The sequence below is a fragment of the Rousettus aegyptiacus genome, unplaced genomic scaffold, assembly GCF_014176215.1.
Source record: "Rousettus aegyptiacus isolate mRouAeg1 unplaced genomic scaffold, mRouAeg1.p scaffold_m13_p_13, whole genome shotgun sequence".
Lineage (NCBI taxonomy): Eukaryota > Metazoa > Chordata > Mammalia > Chiroptera > Pteropodidae > Rousettus > Rousettus aegyptiacus.
In genome coordinates, this window is record NW_023416288.1 from 203,250 (window position 1) to 230,209 (window position 26,960).

At 36.1% G+C, this 26,960-nt stretch overlaps 1 protein-coding gene and 1 pseudogene across 38 annotated transcripts in view; one reads left to right on the top strand and one right to left on the bottom strand.

Annotated features, from left to right (window-relative positions):
- Window positions 1-26,960, top strand: part of NRCAM (neuronal cell adhesion molecule) — a 252,687-nt gene that overhangs the window by 128,910 nt on the left and 96,817 nt on the right. The gene's annotated exons all lie outside the window — the stretch shown is intronic.
- On the bottom strand, window positions 4,601-4,719 carry LOC118611208 (annotated as a pseudogene).

Here is a 26,960-nt window from a genome sequence, read left to right on the forward strand (position 1 = left end):
TGAACACTAGGATTTTTCTTTAGTAGAACAACCCCTGAAATCAATGTAAATACCTACATTATAATGGACTTGCCGAATCCGTCTAATTATGTTTATTAGTGAACTGTAGCTGCCTAACTCCAGTAATTGATTCAACAGACATAAAAATGGCATGGAAAGATCTGTATTATAAAGAGTAAATAATTAAAAGACTTTCTTTTATAAAACAGATTTCCTTCAGTTGAGAGTCAGGTAGAGTAGTCAGGTGGTAGTAACCACGATAAATGACTTATGAGACCATTGCCAATACTAGAACCTAGACTCCCACCACTTTACTGAAAAATAAATCAGAGTTTATTCTGGAGTTATTTGGGTTTCATTAATACAAATAAAATACTAACTTATAGAACCTATGTGTAGTGCCTATATGGTGACCATCTTCATTAATAAATGTTATTGATGGTGTCATATATAGAGAACTGCAAGAGGTTCTAATAATGCAGTCTGCATTAAAAGATATGGTTAGTGCCCTTTAGCAACTTACACTCTTTAGTTATATTCATGTAAGTCAACTGTTTACATACTATTGAAAACTTGCTGTCAATACACTTTGAGTGTATCATTATGACTGAAGATGGAGAAATTAGAGTGCTTTGAGGGCAGATTGGAGAGTGTTGTCTGAGCCAGAAGTTTGAGATTAGTGTAGGATTCTACTTAAGGATTTTAAATAGGGGAGTCACGTAATTAGGTCTGAGTTTAGAACAAGTTCCCTGGCAACTGTATGCAGAACAGATGGGTAAAATTGGAAGCTAAAACCAGTAGTAGGCGAGAGATGATAAGGAGCAAGAGAGCTTGACTCAGAATCCTTGCAGAGGGGCTACAGAGAAGGAGGCAGTTTAGAGTATATTTCAGTGGACTTACATGCCAATTGGGAGTGAAGAATGAGGAAAAACAAGGCTTGACCTCTGGCTATAGAGACTAGGTAGATTGATGGTGGTGTTACTATCAGAATACAAAATGCAGAGGGCTGCTTTTGAGAGGAAGATAGAATTTTGTCATAAATAACTATTGCTGTGGTAGATGCATGAGTAGTGAGATCCCAAAACTAGGAGAGAGGCTCTGGGAATGATGAGTGGAGAGAGCAGGAGTCAAGCAAACTGCAATGGGAGAACAGAAAGGCCCCTTGCCTTCAATCATTTTGTTTAAATTTAGCTGAGCTTTTGTCTCATTATTTTATGAACACAATCTTAGTTGAGACATCTCTGTTGTAATTGAGTTCCACCGCTGGAATTTAGAAAATGGGGCTGGCAGCCTGATAACTGGTCATCTCAGGTTGTCCTTAGAATTAATAAACTTTATTGAAGTGGGGTGGTTTCCCATGGACCACGTTCAAGGAGAATGAATGCCATCATTCATCTCCAAGAGAAGAACTGGCTGTGGAAACCAAAAAGTCAAAAACTCTTATTAACCTAGGGACCTAGAATGTACACGATTTAGATTGAAATGACATTTTCAAAGAGTGACCTAAACAAAGAAAATTTTGCCAAGGGCAAAATGAAGGAAAACAGTACATAGCTTTCTCAAAGGTCACTGGAAACATTTTTTGAAGCAACAACATGGGACAATATGTCATTATTACTAGCCAAACAAATTTGAGTTTGATGTAATAGGAAAGAGCTGCATTGTTTCTGTTCCTGTTATATTTGTAGTGATTTATTTTTATTTATTTATTTTTGTCCTGCGGTCACCATTTGGAAAGGATGATCAGTTAGACATATGCCAAATGACTGAGGTGATAGTTCTGTGAAACATTTCCATTTTAATAATCCTTTCAGATTTCTAGATGAAAGATGGCTTAACTCTAGGGAATTTGCTAAGATGAATCACAAGTCTCAGAAATTGTGTACTAACATGATGCATTGGCTACAGAGGGAATTCACGTGTACTTATGGACAAATTCTGGCATAATTAATGCTCCAAATCATAATTTTAAATGCCCAAATCATAATTTATATTCATAAACTTTTCATTGTGAGCTCCTAGATATTTTCTAATCAAAACTAATACTGCTGTCCATTTATCTTCTATTTAATCAATCAAATGGAAAAGGGAAAAAATGATCAAATTTCCATTCTCCTTCTCATGATAAGCAGGAAAAAAAATTTCCATATTTGACTTGACACTCTTTTTCTTTATCCCAGATACATGGGATGGAATAGTAAGGAATAATGTGGTTCGTGCTATAGAGGCACCCTACTTGCTTCCATTTAAGTCCTGTTGTTGCTGATGACCTCCCAGATGCCTGGTACCAATTCTTTACTAGTTTCTGTTGTCCTAGCAGTCATATTGGTGACCCATGTGGCCCATGGAACCTATTTTCTGGAGAACTATCTAATACTTTCTTTAATTTCTATAAATATCTGTGGAAAAACCTTTCTGGTTTGTTTTTCACATTTTACTTGCATTGTTTTGAATCTGGCTGACATATAACGCACTTTGGCATCTGAAATAAAATTGCATTCATCATCTGTCAGTAATTTGCTTCCTGGTAAAAGGAATGGGAGTATTTGTTAGGATATACAATGGCACTATTTTTAAATTGTTCAAATTATATAGGATATTTTGTAAATGATATTAGAGAATTCATTACAATTTAAATTCATTTTCTTATCAAAATTATCTTTTCTCTTAGCATTATCTAGCTGCGCCTTGTATATTTCTTTACTGTAATTAAATGTTTTACCTCTGTTTATAGAATATAGAGAATCATATGCATTTTCCTTTTTTATTTTTATAAAGAATTATTTATAATGCAAATTTATGAGTTATTGAAATCTAGTGCTGTGGAAATATATATTTAGTATAAGTCAGATTTGTTCCCTGAATAAGGTGTAATGTTAAACAGTTCACTTTTTAAAAGGTTTTTGTTACTAAGTTATATTATTTTGATCCAAAGTATTTGAATTAGAAAACATTCTTTTTTATGATTGAGCCTCTGTTTATTCATAAAACATTTTAGTACCACAAAATCAGCACCATAATTTTAATCTTGTAATAAATTAGAAAAGAAAATGAAGACACTCAAGGTTGTAAAGCCAGATCTGATACAAATTTTGCCTGGTCCCTTTATTAGTAACTTGAATTTCCTCCTAGCCTGTGTGCCCCACCAGGGTAGACATTTGCCATTCTTCATTGGACTGCTCATTTGCCTCATTCCTCTTTTAGTGTTACCCCTTGTTTAGCACTACGTGGAGGCAAGTTATTTTCTCTAAGGGCCTCAACTTACCCAGGGATGCATTTTTCTTACACTACTCTGTTTTGTTGACACATGTATGACATGATGGCTTTTTTAAAAAAATAGATATTTGTTGTAAAAATAACATCTGTGATCCTCTAAGGCTGTATTTCATAAAGACCAATTAGTTTAATTTCATTTAATATATCTTAATGTCTTCCCAATGTTGATGGCCTTTCTTCAATATTTAATAAGGTAAAATTCACATAGTGTTACAATAGCAACTAAGAATAATCAAAACATGCCCAAAGTAGTATTTTTATTTTTACTATCATGGTTTTTTTTAACTTTCTTGAGAAGGATTAGATTTGTATGTAGACAGTAATACCTTAATAGTGGAACTGAATGTTCTCAGTGATACTTCCTCTGAAACCCATTATGTTCTACTATAATAAAAGTCACCATATTTGAGGTTTGCTATGTACTATACATATTCTAAGCACTTTACATGTTTTAGCCATGTTATCCTCATAGAAACTTGCTATCATCATCATTTTATAGATGAAGAAATTGAGCTACAGAGTTAAATACCTTGCCTATGGACACACAGCTAGTAAATGGTAGAACAGGGATTTAAACCAAGTTAATTTGATTCCAGAGGACATGTGCTTCACCACCACACCTCTGCCTGGGCAAAAGATGTGCCCATCAGCATACTTAATTCGTTAATAAGGAAATCCCTTGACCTTGGGAGTTCCGGTCAATGTACTATGTGTATTTGGTAAATATGGTCGGGTATGGAAGTCAAAGCTATTACCCTGCTGCTCACTCACATCAAATAATAAATCTAAAGGTTGTCAAGGTTGTTATACTGCTCCCGTAGTTCTAAATATCCCTTCTGTGTCCATGAGCATTGTGTGAAATAAATGGATGCTACAGAAAGAGAAGAAATTCTAGGCCTAACACTAACACAGTCAGGAATGCTTGCCTACCACAAGGTGGTATGACGGCAGTGTTGGCCATTTTTCTAACCTTTTGTATGGCTTATTATATCTGAAAAAAAAGTTTCTGGAATTTTACCATCAGTGTGATTTCCTCACAGGTATGACATTTGTCCCCATTAATAGAAATGGTTACAATTAAAGCTTGCTTTTCCTACCTTGTCACAACCTTGCATCTGACTTTTTCCTCTTAGAGCTCTTCTATAGAAATCCAAACCATGTTTCACACACACAAAATTTCAAAGGCAGATAACTGCCTAATGCTTCTCAAAAGAAATGACCTAATAATGGCTTTAGATGTGACTTCTGCTCTTTTTCCTGCCCCTTTCCCACCCTAGGACCTTGTCAGCTTACCATCCTTTATTTTTTTTTTTATTACTTTTTATGCCTACAGCACCTGGTCTTCCTAGGTGGTCTCCCATCCAAGAACTAATCAGGCCTGATGCTGCCTAGCTTCTAAGATCAGACGAGATTGGGCTTGTTCAGGGTAGCATGGCCATAGACTTGTGTTTGTGTTTTAATAGAAGAATATGGAAAATAATTGGCCATGAAGATCTAAAAGAAGGAAAAATAAAATCCCATCATTAGATTCAAGTGGTAGAATTCTATGCAGAGGGTTTTTCTTTTTGGATGGGGAGCCTTATTCGGCAAATGCCTTAAACCACCACATACTAAAAACTATCCACTTATGAATCTCCTTCCTACTTAGATGAAAATAATTTCAATGATGCTTTCATACATTGTTCATAATTAATATGTACTTTTTTCTTTAAATATGATCATTGGTTAAAAGTATGGCTTTGCAACATGAATTTGTATTTAAATTTGTATTTAGTTTTATTATCTTATTATCAAATGTTGCATTGTGGATATTATAGTTTCCTATTTAAAAACTTACTTTTTCTTTACCCTAATTAAGCGTATACAGAGCCAAAGCCCTTAATCTGACCTCACTTTTGTTCCTCTCTCCAACTCTGCTCTCAATACATTGGCCTTGGCTGCTTTGATACCTCTTGAAGAAGTCAGGCACACCCTTACCTTAAGGCCTTTGCACTGTGGTTCCCTCGGTATGGAACACTCTTCTTGCATATGTCCCAATTTCATACTACCTCTTCTTCAGGTCTTTGCTCAAATATCACTTTCTGGTGGGCAAGTGTACCTATGCATGTACACACACACACACACACACACACACACACACACACACACACCTTGGAACCCCTACCTATACACACATATACACATAAACACCTTGGAACGCCTACCTCCCTCTCTAGTTCTCTGGTTTTATTTTTTCCTCCATAATACTTACCACCTAACAAACTATACAATTTACTTTTTATTTTGTTATTATCGATCTCCCTTCACTGCAATATAAGGTCCACAAGGGCAGGAACTTTTGTCTTACATTCATTAATATATTTCAGCACCAAGAATACTGCCTGGCATATAGTAGGTGCTTAATTTTCTCAATTAATGAGCCAATGAACGAATGAATGTAGACTTCTGAAAATGTTAAGTTTTAGCCCTTTGTCAAATAATGTCATTAGCTAAATAAATTCTGCCTTACTTTTTTGTAACGTTCTGACTTCTGTAGGTTCAGAAATGTCGTAATGTAGAACTCAGCTTACTTACAAATTCTACCAACAGGAAGAAAGGGTATTATGGTTTCCTATTGTTAAATGAGGAGGTGGAGTTGGAAAACAATCAAAAGAAATGTTCCTCTTATTTTTTTGGAGCAAACGAACAAATCTAGCATTTGTTTTTGAGAGAACAAATGCTCTTCACAAAAAAACAGAAACTGTTCCCAAAATCTTTGAAGTGTGTCACTGATCCTTTAACCAGAAGCTGGAGAAGCAAATATTCCAGTGACAAATACAGGCTTTGTTGGGATGAAAGCTAATCATAAGTTTACAAAGACTGATTGGGCATTTGGCTTGTGACTAATTCCTGGCAATGACACAGAGAGGGCTCATAACTGACCCAGCCGCATATATTTTAAGGAAAGACCCTTGTTCTCAAGTTCAGTTTTTTTGCCCAGTGTTTTCATTTGGATTAAAATAATGCATTGCTTGAGATATAACTAACATTAAGAATTCTGCCAGTCACAGCAGTTTCCATAATGGTTGAAAGAAATAGATAATTTAGGGAGAGGGATTACCATTATTTGTTTCTTAGCAGTCCCCTGTTGCCAATAATTCATTTAATTTGTTAATTGTAAAAGCACAAGAGACCATATGAATCAGAACAATGTTCCTGTCTCCCACTTGCTGGGTCTGTGTTTTCTGGTACAAACGTTGAAGTCAACTTGTTTCCTATCGATACAATATAAATCTTTATCAACCCCCAAGGCCTGCCCTTGATGCATTCATATAGTGATTTCAGGATGCTAGGAGCCCGCCTGGCCTACTAGCTAATACCTAAACTTCTGTTAGAGCCTGGATTTCTTACTTAATTCTATATTTATTGAGCTGCTATTGTTTCAGTCACATATCAGATGTGGGATTAGCACTGAGTTGTCTAATATCCTCTCCCATATGCCAGACACATTAAGCTTTAATCTTTGCTGAAATGAAACCTCTGAAGTCACACCCACATGTAATGCTTTAGTGGCTGCATATTTTAGCTCTTTCCAGGGTACAATATCAGGATACCGAATAACCAAAGGTAGAGAGAAAGGCTAGCATCTGTGTAAGAAAAGATATATGAGTGGAAAGTATAATAGAGAAACTTACCCAACTTTAAAATTGTAGAGACCCAGCCTTGTCCACAGTTATAGGGATAAAAAGATGCCAGTCACTTGAAAATTGGTGGTTCTCTGAATAGTTGCCCTGTTCTTTCCATCCTTCTTAAGACCTTGAAGTGTGTAAAAGTGCAGTAGGCAGAAGACATATTTCCATCAGTAACCATGTGGAACAAAGAAGTAATCTTTGTTTCTTGCAGACAAACTCTGGGAACTCTATTCTAGTTCAGGTACACTTCTTCAGCAGGTATAGTGGAGCCCTTTTCAAATAAAGTCGTGTGCAGAATCCCAGTGTATAACACAGAGAAGAGTTAAGCTATTCAATAGTCCCTTCTGTTAAGCCTGTCCTCAGTGGCCTGAAGAGGCTCTGTTCTATGAGGCTGTACCCTAGCACAGGACACTGACCTCAGAAGTACCTTGGTGGTTGCCACAACTGCTGTTCTCCATCCATAGAAACAGGACCAGTTCATGGAACATGGAAGGGTAACTTGACCACTGCGAACCTTGCTTTCTTCATTTGTAAAATGGGAAAACTTTCGGTTTTGAACAAGTGTAAAAGAGTTAACATATGCAAAGGATCTGGAGCAGAGTAAGCCCTCAGTAAGGAGTAGGTATTTTAAAAATCCGAAATGATACAAAATAATTTAATTGTATAGGAGAAATAATGGAAAATCAGTAAGTTTAATAAGGGCTGAAAAAAATTTTGACAGTCTGGCAATCATTTAATCATTTTTTTCTCCCACTCTTACCCCCTGTTGTGATTAATAGTTCTGTCCCAAATTACATATGTATAGTAATTGTACCCCTTTTTGCTATAGACAAAAGTTTCTTATGTATGGTGATGCAAATGTGGATTTAAGGGTTGCTAATATTATAATGAGCCAGAAGTTAATGAACAGGAAACTTAACAAGAATGGAGCAGACAACTTGGCATCAGAGATGGCTTCGGGGCAGGAAGTATAAACCAAGCATGTCCAGAAAGGGGAAATGATTCAAAAGACCAGAAGAGTGGACTGGAGGAGGGATTGCTTCTGGACTGGCTGAGAACATATTTGACCATGTCCTGAAGGAGAAACACAAGTGCAGGTCCCACTCTGTACCAAGAAAATGGAGTTTAGGATAAAGTACCCATGTTACTTTCCCATTGCACAAGTAGTCTGTGTGCCATTTACCTTAGCCCTTGACTATATCTATTTTATCTTGTTTACTCTTGGTTCAAGTATATTAGCTCTATTAACCAGATAGGTTATAGATTTCTTCAAGATAGAGACAACATCTTCTGCTTTATATCCTTCTCTCAAAGGTTGCCACATAGCAGGCATATTTGTACAAGGCAAGGTATAGAGGAAAACAGAAGCCATTTAAGGTATTTTAAACAAGGGAATGTATTAGAAAGGCTGTAGCTGCAAAAAAAAAAAAAAAAAAAAAGGATGGGGGTGGGTGGGTGTTGGAGGAGCAAAAAGGAAGAAGAGGTGCTGCCTAGATAAGAAGCAGCAAACATCCCTGGGCTGGAGCCCATAAACTTGCTATTCCTGTTGAAAGTGGGTTGGAGACACTTGCATTTGATTCTGGATCTATTCCAGAAGTGCTGTGTCAACTAGAATTGGAACCATTAAAAAAGTGCTAGTCCTTCCTGGGCTGCTGGAGTGTCCAGAACCACACCAGCCCCACTGCTTACTACAGCAACTACCATCAACTGCCTCATTTTCAGTTGAAACCAAGAATCTTGTCTTTATCATTCTTTCATCTTGCCCACCAGTACCTCCAGTTAGCAGAACCAAATGGAAAGAGCTGGTAAAGTAGTGTGGAATTTAATTTGCACTCCTAGCCGCAGTAGTATAGTGGGACAGGTATGAGGCTGAGAGATGGCAGATACGTAATTATAATGGAAAGAGCACTCGATTTAAAATCAGAAGACCTGAAATCAAGTTCGTATCTAACACTTAGTAGTTTTGTGATAGTGTACAAGATACTTAACCTCTCTGAGCCTGAGCTTTCTGGCTAGTAAAATGAGAGTAATAATAGAACTACCTGAGCTGTTTGGAGGACTAAATGAAATAATGCATATGGAAACTATTTAGAAATGATAAAGTTCTGTGTGAATGTTATCCAAGTTACATGGACCTGTTAGCAATGATCAAATTCACTGCTTATGAGACAATCATAAGAACTTTTATATAAAGTAGAAAAGATTTCTGCCAGTTTTGCATTCACTTAGACTTTCTTTATGATACAGGAGAACATTACTAAATTGGGGGAGATGAAAGATCAGAGATACTTGTCAATTTAGAAGATTAAAAACAATTTTTTAACAATTCTCTTTTGATGGGTCACATCCAAAGATAAGCAGCTGAGCCCTCTTAGCAGCAGGAAGGAAAGACAGCTAGCTTTGGATTACACAAATGAACTTATTAAGAGGATTTATAAAGCCATCTAGTTAATCAGAAAGGAGAGGAGTGAAAAGAGCCTTTCTTAGCCAAGCCACGATGGCCCGCTGGACAATTAGAAGCACAGTTTTCATTATGCTGTTGTAAGTCCTCGGTTGGGGTCAACAATATGAGTTAGGATACAGCTGGTGGGTTGATGCAGTAAGGCTATTAATTAATCACAAGGGGATGGAAACTGAGGACAAGGCATTCATACCCTTTGATTTCAAATGGCCCCCGTTCCACTGCGTTGACCCGCATTTCCTGAGTTGACCTCTGTTAGATTTCTGTGAATTGTAGCATATTGAGTCCTCATTCACAAGTTGCCAGTGGAGTTGTTTAGGCAAAGCATTGATTTTGGCCTTGACTGGATGATTAGGTTTAATTTCTTTTAGACATTTTAGAGTAAAATGCTTGTTTCACCAGTGTAGGAAATTTGGTGGATTTAGCTATTAACATGTTTTACAATAGTAATAACAACAGCTAATTCTCTCCTGATGCTTTTTATGTGTCAGACACTGCTCTAAGCACTACCAGCAACTCAGCTAACTTCATAATAACCCTATGAAGTAAGAACTGTGATCCCTATTTTTACACATGAGGAAATTGAGGCACACAAATTTTAGGAAACTCACGTAAGTCAGTCAGTAAGTGAGGAAATAGGCTTTGAACCCAGGCCAGGCTGGCTCCAGCATGTGTTCTTGACCACTGCCTCTCAAAAACTGAAACTTCTTTCTTGTCTCTTCTTGGTTGGTGACTGTTTACCTAACTACATTTGGCATGTTTAATGATAAAATCTCCATAGATAAATCATAGTCTTGAATTAGCAATCGAGTCTCAGACAGAAATTGTTTTAGCGTTTTGTGATTGTCCTTTCTGACTTTGATATTATGTATTCAGTACTCTCACTTACTGAGAATTAAAGTTTCTAAACAGTTTTTCCACAAATAAAGAAATTTATTACATAAAAGCATAAGAACAGGTATCTAGTGCCAAGAGAAACTTGGACACGTGTTTTTCAGATAAGGAACCAGTCTGGAGGGGACCATGGCTACTTAGTAGTGGCACTAAGGCTAGACAGCATCTGGCCCTCCACGCATTTCTTTATCTTAGAACCACACAGCACTTTTACATCAGTTGCTGTCACTTTAAAATCAGTTAAATGCGTATAAAATTTTGAATTTCTGGCTTTTAAAAACATTTGGTGATCTGGCAGCACTGGGTGTGTATTCTCCTGACCACAGTTGGCTGGCGCTGAGTGACGGCAAGCCCTCAGCTGTCCAATAAGCAGGGCCTGAATCCCTGTTCCTCTACTGGGAGATTCACCCTTTAACTGCTTAGCTCCCATAAGCATTTTAGTTTGAGACCAGTAGTTTAGAACAAAGATTTTCTGATGCCAATAAAATCTTTTTCACACTACCACATTGTTCTTTCAGAAAATAATGGCCATTTACCATTAAGATGCTTAAAAAAAAAAGTTTTAGTTTAAGATTATAGTCAGCTTTTAGCATCTCATATGAGGTGATAAAGCTGTCTCTTTATCTTCTCCTCCCCGCTCCTCTTCTCCCCTCCCCTCTGCACTTTCCTCCCCTCTCTTCTCCAAGAATGTGGGGTAATGTATTAGTTTGAGGCAAGGTAAAAGAAATATTGATCACTTTCCATATTTACATGAAATATACACATACATATATTTAAAAACTGGTGACATACTAAAGGAGATATACAGAAGCAAATAAGCATATGAAAAGATGCTTTATCATATGTCATCAGGAAAATGCAAATTAATAATGACTGTATGGAACCACAAAAGACCCCAAATAGCCAAGACCATCTTGAGAAAGAGGAACAAAGCTAGAGGCATCACATTCCCTGCTTTCAAACTATTACAAAGCTATAGTAATCATTACTGTATGGTATTAGTATAAAAATAGACACACCGATCAGTGGAACAGAATAAAGAGCCCAGAAATAAACCCACACATATATGGTCAATTGATTTACAACAGAGGAGCCAAGAATATACAATGTGAAAAGGACAGCCTTTTCTATAAATCTTGTAAAAACTGGACAACATGCAAAAGAATGAAATTGAACCACTAACTTACACCATACACAAAAATTAACTGAAAGTGGATTAGAGACTTCAATGTAAGACCTGAAACCATAAATTCCTAAAAGAAAACATAGGTGATAAGCTCCTTGAAATCAGTCTTAGAGGTGATTTTTGGATTTGACACCAAAAACAAAGGCAACAAAAGCAAAAATAAGCAAGCAGACTACATTAAGTTAAAAATCTTTTGCACATCAAAGAAAACCATGAAAAAAAATGTAAAGGGCAACTTTCTGAATGGGATAAAGTGCTTGTGAATCATATCTGATAAGGAGTTAATATCTAAAATATATAAAGAACTCATGCACCTCAATAGCAAAAAAAAAAAAAAAAAAAAATCCAATCAGGAAATGGCCAAAGAAAATGTCTAAGTAGACATTTTCCCAAAGAAGACATACAGATGGCCAACAGGTATATGAAAAGATGCTCAAAAAGTTACTGGACATCACTAATCATCAGGAAAATGCAAGTCAAAATCACAATAAGATATCACCTTTCAGAAGTTACAGTGACTACTATAAAAAAGACAAGAAATAACAAGTGTTGGTAAGGATGTGGAGAAAAAGGAACCCTTCTGCTCTGTTGGTGAGAATGTAAATTGGTGCAGCACTGTGAAAAACAGAGTGGAGTTTTCTCAAAATATTAAAAACGTAACTACCATATGATCCAGCAATTCCATTTCTGGGTGTTTATCTGAAGAAAACAAAAACACTAACTTGGAAAGCATATATCCTTTTCATGTTCATTGAAGCATTCTTTATAATAGCCAAGATATGGAAGCAACCTAAGTTTCCATTGATAGATGAATAAAGAAGATGTAGTGTACACATACACGCACACACACAAAGGAATATCATTCAGCCATAAAAGAGAATGAAATCTTGTCATTTGTGACAACATAGATGGACCTTGAGGGCAATATACTAAGTAAAATAAGTCAGACAGAGAAAGATATAAATACCATACGATATCACTTATGTGTGGAATCTAAAATAAATTAAAAAATAATTCTAAATACAGTGAACAGATAGTTGATTTCCAGTGGCAGGGGTGGAAGGTGAATGAAATGGATAAAGGAAGTCAAAAGGTACAAACTTCTAGTAATAAAATAAATAAGTCATGGGGATATGGTATATAGTATGGCAACTATAGTCAGTAATCTCACATTGCATACTTTAAAGTTTCCAAAACAGTATATAGTAAAAGTTCTCATTACAAGAAAATAAATCCTGGAACTATATGGTCATGGATGTTAACTAGACTCATTGTGGTGATTATTTCACAGTAAATACAAATATCAAATCATTAAGTTATATATCTGAAACTAATATAATGTATATCAGTTATACCTCAATAGTAAAAAAAGAAACCAAAACAACAACAACAGCAACAACAACAATGAGATACTAGTACACACCAGAATGGCCTGAACAAACTCCAGCACACTGACAATGTCAAATGCAGATAAGGATTAGAGCAATAGCAACTCTCATGCATTGCTAGTCAGAAAGCAAAATGGTACAGCCACTTTGGAAAACAGTTTGGAGGTTTCTTACAAAACTAAACATACTCTTATCATATGCTCTTTAGTATTTACTCAAATTAGTAGAAAATTTATGTTCATGCAAAAACCTGTACATAGATGTTTATAGCAGCTTTACTTATAATTACCAAAACTTGGAAACAAGCAAAGTGTCCTTCAGTAGGTGAACAGATAAATAAACTGTGGTACATCCAGACAATGGAATATTATTCAGGGCTAAAAAAAAAAAAAATGAGCTAGCAAGTCATGAAAAGATATGAAGGAAACTTAAATGACTATTACTAAGTGAAAGAAGCCAATTTGAAAAGACTGCATTATTGTAGAATTCCAAGTACGTGACATTCTGGAAAAGACAAAACTATGGAGACATTAAAGAGATTTGTGTTTGCTAGGGGTTGAGGTGGGGAGTGGGACACATAGACAAGAGTGCAAAGGATTTTAAGACACAGAAAATCTCTGTATATTATAATAATGGATAAATGCCATTATACATTTGTCCAAATATGTAGAATGTACAACCCCAAGAATGAACTCTTAGGTAAACTATGGATTTTGGTGATTATGATATGTCAGTATAGGTTCATCAGTGGTATCCATTCTGGTGGAGGATCTTGATACTGCAGGGGGGCTGTGCATGTGGTGGACAGAGACTATAGTGGGAAATCTTTGTATCTTTCTCGCAATTTGGTTTTAACCTAAAACTGCTCTAAAAAAAATAAAGTCTTGAAAAAATTTATTTGAAAAACAAAATGCTGGTGATGCTGTCATTAGTCAGTTTTTATGACTGATGTTTAACTGTCAAGAATGACATATTTGAACTAGTTGGATTCAACTTATGTTTCTCTACGTTGTTATGCCAGTCATTAAATTACATGAATTTCTGGTTTTCTAATTATGTATCATAAGGCTTATGACCTCTCAGCATTTGCTTGCTATCTGGGTATTTGTCATTCAAAAATAAATTGCATAATGGAACTAATTTTATTTTCCATTGAGATAATGCATTTTTAATTACTCAGACAGGAGTCAGATTAAGTAGTATTTACCCAAAGTAAATGCCGGAGATAATAAAATATCTTCATGGCATGAGTAATTCAAAACAGTCATGTATACAAATTACTTTGGTTTTGGATTAGAGGTATATGGAGGAAGGGGTTGCCCAGAAACAAAGCTCTTTTCTTTGGATCTTATATATTTCATCTGCCAACAGCTAAGCGATTAGATTCTGGAATTGCCAGTTTTTTTGTGGACCCATTGGAAATGTGACTAATCCCAAATGGTTTTGTTCATGCTCATGTACAGATCAGTCTCTGAAAGTGCCCAGATGTGACCAGTAACTCTAGCTTTGTAGTGCTGTCTGTCTGGCAACAGAAACCCTATTTGCAGTAGTTAACTATCTTTTTTCACATTTGCCATGGTCCAGTGGTATTGCAGAGCTTTGTGGCTTCAGTAGCTAGTTGATGACAATCAGCAGATTCTGAAACCTTTTCAGAATGCTGAAAGAATAGATAATGATAGTGCACAATGCTGAAATGACAAAAAGAATAATGGATATTCAAATGTTGATGCAATATAGCTTCCAAAAAACGATTACAGTTCATTTTCTCTGATTAGCTTTTCAAGTTTTGACTTTAATTCTTTATTGTTAAACTTCTGTAAAATGACATTCAGAAAAACATTACCACATGAAATCTGTTAGAAATGTTTAGACAGTTGTCATCACAAAGAGTAAAAATGCCTGCTTTGTTCTGTACTGTTGACCCTGCCCTGTCTTATGCTTATAGTTGCTGATTCAACTTTTTAAGGATATAATGATTTCTTTTTAGATGTTGAGGGGAATGTTTTTTAGCTTTTGTATTAAATAGGAATGGTATTCAGCTGACAGAAACTTGGAAAAGAGTTAAATGAAGTAGTAGTATTTTTACACAGGACAAAGAAGTCTGGCTTTTCGCTCCCGAGGACAATATGGCACTCTACAGGTTATGATCAAGACACGATTCTTCTTGCTTTCTGTTCTTCCCTCCTTCGGTCATTCCTCTATTCCTCCTTTGAATTTACTACTGGGAATGTCCACATTTTATGCAGCTGTTATGGGTGGACAATTTTCCAGTAAGCCGGCATTAAGTATTTACTTCTGATACTGTTAACCAGGGTGTGGTAATCTGATCAAGGATTCTGTTAACCAGGGTGTGGTAATCTGATCAAGGAGATGCTGTTAACCAGGGTAATCTAATCAAGGATATGCTAACGGCCAACTGTTAACCAGGGTGTGGTGATCTGCTCAGGGATGTGCTGGTGGCTATATAAACTGCCTCTTCTGGGAGCTCGGGGCTGATCTCTTCTAACCCTGCGTGGTAGAGAGTCAGTCGCCGGCCAGCTAACAAAGGCTCACAATTCATCTCGATTGGCTCTGTGGGTCTTGGATTTGATCACACCACAACACAGCAAGAATGGAAAGGGAAAAAAGGATGAATACCGCATGACAGTATTATTTTTTCATCTGACAAATTTATTGGATTTAGCACTGAATCCTGTCCTTTGGGACTCTGAGATGAAATGGAGCCCTCGAAATTTGATGAGGTTAATGTTTAAGCCTCCCTATTACCTAAAACCTTCCAAGTTTATATTTAGTGGCACCATAGGTTTGCCCTAAATGTGGAAAATGGATTTTTTCCTCCTCACAGATTTCCTTTCAGGAAAGGAGTAACTCCATTATTAGTTAGATTACAGTGTTTCTCATACTTTAGTGTATATCAGAATTACCCGAGGAGTCTGTTGTGATACAGATCCTAATCCCATCTCCAGAGTTTCTGATTCAGTGGAGCTGGAGTAGGGCCCAAGAATTTGCCTTTCGAGCAAGTTTCCAGGTGATGCTGATGCCAATGGTCTGGAGACTACACTTCGAGAACCACTAAATTAGAAGAATTTTATCTACAACAGGTCAAAATTCTTGCTAGTGGGGAATTCCCAGATAAGGCTCTGAAGCTTTAAGTTCTGTAACTTACCTTTTCATTGGATTTAATCCAACAATCATTTCTTGATTGCTTGGTGTGCCTGGCCCCTGATAGACCTGCTAGTCCTGAGAAGAGAAGCAAAGATGAGTGAGACAAAGACTCAAAAAAGATCACAAACATATGTCAAGTACCTAAATAACTACAGTGAGAGGCAGTGAATCTGTACTTTTTTGCTTATACTGTTTATACTGTTGTCTTTACATATAGGATTTTTAATGGAATGCCAATTTCTTTGATTATACTATTCCAATTATTCTAATGGCTAGTCTGCATTTCTATTTGAAACAGGGGGTTATGTCCTGTGACCACCTGGAGCCCTAGATAACTTTTGTTTCAGGAAACCCCATACCAATTCCCTGCATGTGCTATTCCAAGAAAGCCCCCAAAAGATAGAAATGGAGAGAAGCCATCATAAGCAATAACAGAGATGCAAGGTCTAAATCATAACCTTCTGTCTCCTCCCACAGAAGGCAAATTACACCTGCATCAAAGATAAAAATAAGCAAATTCAGTAGTGATGGCCCATATTAGTTATATGGCATCTTTTTAGTGGGGAAACACTTTCTTAACTGTTATTCTTCCTCTCCATACTTCCTCCTCCTCCCCCTGGCTCCTGTGGATTACTAATTTACCCTGAGAAGCATTTAGAGACTGGAGGTGGTAGTTGGGAAAGGTTCTAATGTAATTTAAACTGTCTACCAACCTGAGAAAGGATTCATGTCTCCAATAAAATACACTCTTAAGCAAAGACATGGGAATACAATAAATGTGTGAATCCATGCAAAGTGAGCTAAAAATAAAAGTTTCTTATTGAATATAAACTAATTGGCATAGAGAGACACATTTACAGTAGCTTACTTACAGTTCTCAAAACACTATACTGATGTACATTTTCCGTGTGCCATTGAGCAACAATTGCTAAGAAAATGTACTTTGAGTTTGAACAAACCTCTTTTGTGTGGCCATAAAAATTTCCTGTTTAGGATTTCTAAAGATTTAAAAACTTACTGTACTGGAACCTCACTATATAATATCTGCCCGAAAATAATGTAATTGACATTTCTGATCCTATAAACCAAAGTAGAGTGGAAAGAGTGTTGGCATGGGGTAATTATACCTGGCTTTAAATCATGGTCCAGCCATTTAATGGCTAAGTGTTGATAAAATGGGCAAAATAAGGCCTACTTCATAGGATTTGGGAGGATTAAATAAAATAAGGTACATAAAGTACTTAGAAGAATGTTTGATGCATATTAATCACTCAGTAAATACTTTCTCTTATACCTCCAATCTTTCCTTTTTTTAAATGTCTCCGATTATTTATTTTTTATTAGTTTCAAGTATACAGTACATTGGTTAGACATTTATATGTATTTATATACATAAATATATAAGTATATAAATAAATTATATAAGTACATACATAAATACACACACATATATAAATAAAACTATATATTTATATAGTTTACGAAACCATCCCTCTGATTGCTCTATCTTCTCTCTGGCTCTCCACCTAGCCATTACATTGCTCCTGACTGCATTCCCTATGCTGTGCTCCCCATCCCCATGACCCTCTATCAACTACTAATTTGTACTTCTTTAACCCTTCCTAGCTTTCTCCCAGCCCCTACCCCCACACTCTCCCTACACACACACACAACCTGCCTCCCCTCTGACCGTCACCTGATTGTCCTCTATATTTGTGGGTCTGTTTTAGATTAGTTTGTTCTGGTTGTTCCTTAGATTCAATCTTCCTTTTTTTCCCTCTTCCTTCTCCTCCTATTCCATTGCTTAATTTATCTGAGCGAGTATTGTCCTGATCAGAGGAATCATTTCATTGAATCTCTATCATCATTTCCATCTTTGAGGTTGAATATGATTTCTGAAATGGTCAAATGTCATTTACAACTAACACTGTACCCACAGATAAGGCTGGTGAGCATTACTCTAAAGCACTGATCTATAAATTACTGCTGCTACAAATCTTGCTCTCTGCCAGTTTTGTATGGCTTGCAAGTTAAAAAAGGTTTTTACATTTCTAAATGGTTGAAAAAATCATAAGAAGAATATTTCATGACATGTGAAAATCACACAAAATTCAAATTTCAATGTCTATTAGAAAATTTTATTGGAACCCCACCATGTTAACAGTCTGCTTCTGCTTTTACACGGTAATGCCAGAGTTGAGTTGTTGCAACAGAGTGTATATGTCCTCAAAGTCCAAAATATTTATTATCTGATCCTTTATAGAAAAAGTTTGCTGACACTGGTTTGAAGGATCATAACATGTGTAAATTTTAATTTGGTTTTGAAGCCAGTTCTGAAAGGGAAGCTTCGTGGTAGGAGCTGCTGTCACAGTGTCAGAATGAGCGCTGTGCTTCCTGGGTGACGGTGTGGAGAAGAGAAGTTTCTGATAGAATTTTGCCTCCACACAAAGGCAAAATCTATCTCTCTGCTCTTCTCATGCTGTTAAATTCTTGACAAAATTTAATGAATGATAAGCATATACAAAGGAGTTTTGTCACTAGTCCTCGATGCCTTTAGACCATCTATGAAGCAATCAGGGCACTAGTCTGGGGGAGACCAGTACAGTCGGGCTTCACTGAAACAATCTCTATGAATAGTTTGGACCTGCATTTCAGAAGGTATCTAATAACAATGTAAGTCCCTCTCCTTCTCTCAATTAGTCTGTTATTCTTGGAAAATCCATTGTCTTCTCTGAGCACACTAGAAATTTTATTGTATCTCTTTAGGATAAGGTCTGACCAGATCAAATATCCACCTTGATTGAAACCCATTATAAAGGTTTTTTTTTTTTTTTTTTTTTAGAAACACTGCAACCGATCACATACTTCTTAGTATTCCCTGATAGAGCCAGTACTGGCATTTGTGAACAAATGTCATTGTTTTTTGTTGTTGTTGTTGTTGTTTGTTTTTCTCAGTTAAATGCAAACAGCTATTCTGGGAGGGTTAGTGGCATAGTGTTTTGCTCTGAAGAAACGAAACTGTGTGAATAGGAGAGGGTGGGAGGTCTGTTTTCCTGAAGCCATGTGGAAGACATGATGTGATCTGGTATTCAGTGACCAAGGCTGAGGGAGAAAACAGAGGAATAAAGCCATTATTAGGTGGACTTAAAGCTCTGATGGTTGAACTAGACAAGCCAGTGAATTTAATAAGTTTATGAACAGCATCTGTTAATTTTATTGGTGCTCCTAGCTCTTCATAGTGGCATCTATTCCTCTCTTCTCTCAAAGTCTCACTCCAGCCTATTGTTCACATTGCTGCTGAAGTCATTCAATGAGTAGATGAATGAACCCTTCTCCCGCACAACTCTTATTAGTCAGTTGCTCATTCAGTTGAGTGCTAATTATGTGCAAGGCGCTGCGCTAAGTGCATGAGACAAAAAGCAGAACGAGAAGTATTTCCTGCCTTCTTCAGTGAGGTGCTTACAGGCTCGCAGTGGAGACAGACTTGTAAACAAGTGTAGTGAAGTATGGTGGGCTCCTAATAGATCTCTGTGCAAGTGAAAAATCTCGCCTTGGGGACAAACAATAAACCGACAGCTGCAGTTGAGTATAAACCACAAGTTGGGCACAGAGGAAGAGCATCTGACTCAGAGCAAGTCTCCAAAGTTTTCTAGGGAGAGCATTGAGAATTGAGGAATGAGAAAGGAGGAATGTGAGGCAGGCAGGAAAAACCATATTTAGGAAGGTATTAAGACTTTAAACAACTGCAAGCGGGTTGCAATGACTAGAACCACAAGTGTATGTAGGAGGAGATCACTTTAGACGTGAGCAAGTGTCAAATCACAAGGGGCTGTATGTGCCACAAATACAGTCTGGATATTAACCTGTAACTCTGGGGACCTGAGCAGAGGAGTCAAGTAATCAAGATTTTGTAAAGATGCTCTGGAAGCCATGTGGAGAACGACTGGAGGGTGCTGATGCTGGAGGCAGGAAGCTTAGTTAGAGCTATTAGGGTGTCTAGGTGGATGGTACTGAAGGAGGGCCCCCATATTAGAGGCCTCACAGTATCCCTGGCCTCACCTATTCTTAACGGTTTGTAACTGCACACGAACTTTACTTCTTTAATATACCATTTTTTCCCCTCTGATTCAAGCTAGTTTTGCCCAGATAATGACTTTGTGACTCACTCGCCTCTCCTCTCCTCCCCAGCTTGTTTTTCAAGCTGATTAGCTTTTGAAGCTCACATCTTTTGCTAGTGATGACTCATTTTTCCTACATTGAAATCTGTGTATCATTGTAAAGCAGAAATTTGGTTTTAACTGAAATATATTCTCTCCTTGTCCCTCTTTCTCCTTCTCCCCTCTGCTCCCAACCCATGAGAGAAGAATGTTGAAAGAATTATTGACAGAGCTCTTATCTCTGCCAGGAGAAAAATACCAATCTCTTCTATAAATGTGTTGCTCTGGCCAGTTACTAACAAACAGCAAAATCTTGGATTAATAAAATTTTTTTGTCTAACTTGGTAGATAATACATTTGATTTTATACTGAAATATTGAGGTACATTAATGCCACTAATGGTATTAAAGCCTCATGTTAGCTTTCTTCTTATTAAATTTCAACTAAACAGAAATTACTAATAAAAATATGTTGGTGAATGCTACTGTTCAAGTGTTATATATTTCTAATAATTATGTCTCCAGAAAACAATTTATAAAAAGGTTTCTTTATTTAAAGAGAAAAGAAAGAGAATGAGCAAAAAGCACTCAGGTATCAATCAGTTTATCCCAGACCTTAGTAAAGTACTCTAGCTTGGGTTTCATGGGAGAACTGATTTCCTGCTAACCTCTGTGTTAAAAATAATTATCATTTTGGTAATTTCATTAGAAACATTGTAGTAACATCTTTTGTTCTTTATACTGCATCTTGTTACACTACTAAATTTGTTTATATATCCACTCTTTATGAAGACCTAGGTGTACTTAAAAACACAAAGTAAATTATCATACATGGCTGCTGGAATATATTCTATTGTTATTTAAGATATTTCAGATTTATATAAAAATTAATGTCAAAGAAGAAAGACTGCAGTGACACAGCAACTTTATTTTCCCATGGCTACACCTGTACTGCTGCTCTGTGGGATCAATTCTTCTCCTGGAAGAAATGTCCAGATTTGTCCACTCACTTGCATTTAATCAAAAGTCTTTCAGACACTTAAATCCTCAAAACAGTCTTGGTTTTGTCATTATTATGTCCAGGTTAGTTTATTCATAAAAACTGCCATCTTTATTCAAAGCCAAAGCTTTTCCCCTTCCCTAGTTCCATCCTGCTAGTATGGACAGAGCAACCCCCAAGCCAGCAGCCTTTCCTGAGTTCTCTAGAGACATCCCCACTCCTACCTCGCAACTGCCACTAGACTCTTTTACCTGCATTTTCTGGTGGGCGGATTATAACCTCTCCTTCAGTCCCAGCGCAGCCAACTGGACACCTCTAGCATCTTTTCAAATTATACAAGACCCAATTCAGATACTTCCTATCCCACGAAACCTTTTTGATTCATAATCCCAAGATAACTTGCCTTTCTCTGAACTCTCACAGCCTGTTGCACCATTCTTTATACTTTTCATTACAGTTATTTATGGTACAGCCTCCTGTTTCATCTCCCCTACTAATATTCAAAGCTCCTTGAGAACTCTCATCATTCATTTTTTTATTGCCCACCATGTATGGAATAAAAAATAAAATATTAAAATAGAAATAAAGGTATTTATACAATGAGTAGCTAGGTTATTATCACATATAAAATTAATATATGTAAACAAGTATATAATCAAGACATGAGGAAATTGCTTAATTTAAGCGAGTGTTTGCTTAATTTTGTTCATTTCATCAGGTTAATTGGAAAAAGTAGCTTTGCATTTTTATAATTTTTCTCACATATTTTAAAATGGAAACATGCTATCTTTTAGAGTAATTTATCTAAAATAGTTTAAGTTCATGAAATAATTATATTTATTGTGTTACACCAAAGAAAAGACAGCAAATTGTTTAATTTCCTTTAGCAAAGAACCCATTTCTAAAGACTGTTGGGATTTTAGAAGGACAAGTTTTTCATCATTTAATTTTTAAATGTTAATGTCTCCATTTTAAGAGCTTTTAGCATAATAGGCCCATTGCTTCCCAGTCTACCTCCCCTGTCTTCATGAGGAAGATAATTCATTATTTTACCTTTTTTTGACCTAATATTAGTGAGCATACAGACCAGACTAAAACACAGCTTATTAAATATTTAAGAAATCATATTAAGGTAGCATGTGTGTCTTTATAACAATTGCTAGCTGTATTGCCAGATTCTTTATTTCATTATGTAAAATATGATATTGTTATTCTCATCAATCCAGTTAAAAATGGATAAGGCTCAGACTATTTTAAGTAGCATGAAAAGAGTTCTAGGTTAACCTCATCATAATTTTTTGAGAGAGTTCAATGAAAAATATGAAGTTGAGATATAGAGTTGTATGCATTTGTTATTCAGTGGAGGGCTCCATTTCAACGCTTACCATTCTGTGATTTCAGTAGTTATGTTTAAAAGGTAGTCATAGCACAACTGCCTAGCATGCTGGATATGCCAGAGTAGCTCTTAGCATCCCACTAATTCTCCTAGGCAAAAAAAGAAAGGCTTTAATGCCACATGTCAAATGTCTCATTTCTTCCTCACATGAGAAGCTCTGGCCTCTTCCTGCATTTTGCAGAGTGCCTTTAATTCTGGTGAAAGGAACCAGAATTCCTGGAGCTTCAGTGCTTAATAGCCCAATGAAAAGAATAATTTTCTTTTGAGCTACCAAAGGAAAGATAATGCTGAATCTACTGCAGTTGTGAGGAGGCCAGCCCTCAGGGGGTTCCACTAGTGTCTTTTTACCCTGATCTTTTAACATTATATTTACTATTAAGTTGTTTGGATATTAAAAATTACCTGGAGAGACCTAAGACTTTTGGTTTCGGTAGTAAATGTTGCCACTGTTGCTGCTGAAGCTAACAGTATGCAGCTGAAATTGTGAGAGGCCAGTGTTCATTCTGTCTTGGTGTTCAGAGTATCCCACTGCCAAATTACAAATAAAACTCATCTCCTTTAGGAAGCATAAAAATGGTGGTGCAAAAATCTCTCTGTGGGGAAGAGCATAAGTCTTCCCCACCCCCAAATTCCCAAAATGAAAAAATATTTTTTTTATATTTACATATATATGCAATATATTTTTTATATTTTAAGAACATAAGTGTTTAAAAGCATATGAAGCAAACTATAGCAATTGTGAAAAATAAGCCAGGGTTCTATTTGATTTGTGAGTGTGGAGATTTTTCATATTTTTTCATCAAGATAGGAAATTAAAAAAAGAAAAGAAAATTGATAAAAACTATGATTGATCTCAGAGAAAATCCTACCACCATCTCACTCAAGTAATCAGTGTCTGTCCAACATTTTTAGCCATGCTATACTTATGCCAGGAAGCCCACCCAGATGAACACCATCCAGATTATCTAATCTCTTACTTTACCCTTTTTATTCAGATGGTTATTTCCCTATGTCTGGTATAATGGAAAGCAGATAAGCTTTAATCAGACAGCTCTCTTTCAATATCTCTGCCTCTTACTTGATATAGGCTTTGGCAAGATACCACCACTCGCTGAGCCTCAGTTTCTTCATCTGTAAAATAAGAATGCAAGTTCATGATTCCTTTTCTAGAAACTTGGGATCAGATGAGTTTTAGAATTCAGAATTTTTAAAGAATTTTTATTTATTTTATTTTTATTAAATTTATTGTGGTGACATTGGTTAATAAAATTAAGTAGGTTTCAAGTGTACACTTCAATAATATGTCATATGTATATTGCATTGCATGTTCACAGCCCAAAATTAAATTTCTTTCTGTCACTGTATAGTTGACTCCCTTTGCCCTTACTTATCTCCCTCCCCTACTTTCCCTCTGGTAATCACTAAACCGTTGTCTTGTGTCTATGAGTTTTTGTTTGTCTTGGTTGGTTGTTACTTTCAGTTTTATATCCCACAGATGGTTCTCAAGTTTTTCTGTCTGATTTATTTCACTTAGCATGATATTCTCAAGATCCATCCATGTTGTTGCAAATGGCAATATTTTATCTTTTCTTATGGCTGAGTAATAGTCCATCAGTGCAAATACAAATGTTACATAACAGCCCCAGGGGGAGTCTGGGGCAGCATCCTCTAATATAACACGTTAGCAATTCTGTAGTAAAGTGTGCAAATAGTCACACTTAGTTTGAATAAGTTTATAAACAGATCAGAGTTGTCACCAAAACTTGAATTTTCAGGATTTTTGGATAACTGAACTTGTCCTAACCCATTCTTTGAGGATGTACGTGGAACACATAGCAGTTGCCCCACCAATAGTAGCTGTTGTTTTGTTAGAATTAATGGCAGATAATGTGGATTTTTATCTCTTACACAAATTGGAATGTGAGTAAAAGAATTCTATTCAACATATACCTCTCGTTCCCATTAGATTTTATAAAAGGCCATTACAGTACTTTTAAAATGGTGCTGAACTTTTCAAGAAAATGTTCACGAGTCCATAAATGTCTTCTCAAGTAATTTTATGTTACTCTGCTCTGAGATGATTGATAAGATCAGAATTGTAGATTTAGTGCTGGAAATGAGATTTCCATAGTTAAAATTAGCACCAAGACATTTTTAGCATTTTCTTTTTTTGCCATAATTCTTACTTGAGGGAATAAAATCAATTCACTAGTTCAGCTAGTGTCTGAACACTCTAAAGTGATTCATGTTTATCCATGCTCACTTTTGCTTGCTAGCTTATGCTCAGTATGATTTTAGACCAGCAGTTTTCAGCTCACTGGTATTCCAAGACCAGTGTGAGGTGTCTCATAAGAAGTTTTACCAGTAATAAAGTACCAGAGTTTGTAAGTTATTTAATTAAAAATTAAATGAGTGGTTATTTTAGGTTATCCTATGATAATGTCCCTTTTACTTTCTTAGGTTCTGAAATATGTTCTTAAATGGAAGAGAAAGAGAGGTCATTGTTCAGGAGTGTGTCTTGAATGAATGCTATCCATCATGTTTTGGCAGGAGAATTTTTTTTCTTTTGAGAACCTCTTTTTTAGCATATCTGCCTGTTAATCAAAGTATGTAGATTTTAATCTTTTTAAGTATGTGTTTCATATTACATTTCAAATGATTAATATTTAAAAATTCTTTCTGGCAGCTGCTTGTTTTTTTAATAATAGTAAAATATACGTAACATGAAACTTACCATTTTAACCATTTTTAAGTATACAGTTTTGTGGCATTATGTATATTGTTGTGCAACCACCAATACCATCCATCACCAGAACTTTTTCATCTTCAACCAAAACTCTGTACCCATTAAACACAACTCTCTGTTCCTCCCTCCTCCCAGCCCCTGGCAACTACCACTCTACTTTCTGTCTCCAAGAATTTGGCTACTCTAGGTACCTTGTATAAGTGGAATCATAGAGCATTTGTCCTTTTATGACTGACCTGTTTCACTTAGCATAATGTCTGTTAAGATACATCCATGTCATAATATCATCATTTGTCTGTATTTCCTTCCTTTTTAAGACCGAATAATATTTCATTGTATGTATATATACCCATTTTGTTTATCCATTTATCCATTGATGGACACTTGCACTGCTTCCACCTTTTGGCTCTTATGAATAGTGCTGCTATGAATATAGGTGTAGAAATGTCTGATCTTGAATTAGTATAGATATTACATGTGTGTTCAGAGATGCTCATATTATCTTAAACAATAAGTCTGTTAATATGCTAAATTTTCTGTTTAAAGTTTCAATAGCAGAAGTTCTTAAATTTAAGATTAACTATGTAACCCTGATATTTAACCTGTTGCCAATGTTGAATTATTAAGGTGCCAGCCTCTACATGAAGGGAGCCTTGAAAAGGGGGTGTTTGGTCTTTCTGACTACGAAACCATGTAAGAGCATCACCAAAGAGTGTTCTTACAGCAGGCTCTGAAGGCCAGCTCTAACCTCAGAATTCAAGAAAGGCAAGTGGTTGGATTTTCTATTGAACTATTTTTGAGTCTCAAACTATTGCTCTTCCTATCTTGCTGCCTTTTCCCTTATGACAGTCCTTCAAGTAACCAACTGAAAACCTTCTTACAAAATAAAAATAATGAAGATTTATGAAATAGAGAAAACTATTATTTTCCAAGCTCATGATAGGTTGTAAGAAAAGGGAAGCTTTTTCGCTGAAACATTTTGAACATTGACAAACAGTAAAAAAAAAAAAAGTCTATCTTTCAGATGTAAATCAAATAATGGAGTAAGTAAAGTATTGTTGTCATATCAGGAAACTTTGCTAAAATTTCCAGCACATGCAAAATCTTATGGCTACAAAATTTTATTTATTCCTTTCTTCTCTTCCAAGTGCTATGGTGATAAAGGCTGGATCCTGTAGATGTAAGATGAAATAGCATCTAGGTCACATTTTTAATTTTAATAAAAATTCTACTTTGCTTTCAGCCCAGTTTATTTTCAGCTCAGTTTCTTTCACGATTTGGGCATATAGGCCTTTGATTATTTACCTAGAGTATATTATTACTCATTACAATTTTGCCTAGCTTTTTATTCATTATCTTTTCAATGAGTTCCTCCTGTCAAATATGTAATTGTATCATGTTTGAGTGTGTAACCTGTGGGAGGCATATCCCTTCCATGACATCTAGACAAGCTCCCCATTACACACTCCCATCTCCCAGTTAGATCCTTCCTTCAGCCTGTCTGGGATGAAATGGTGACCCAGAACAGGCAGGCCCCCACTCTCACAGAGTTTACCATCTTCTAAAGGACAGAGGGACACTAGCCAAATAAGCATACTACATCTGTACAATTACAAACGGA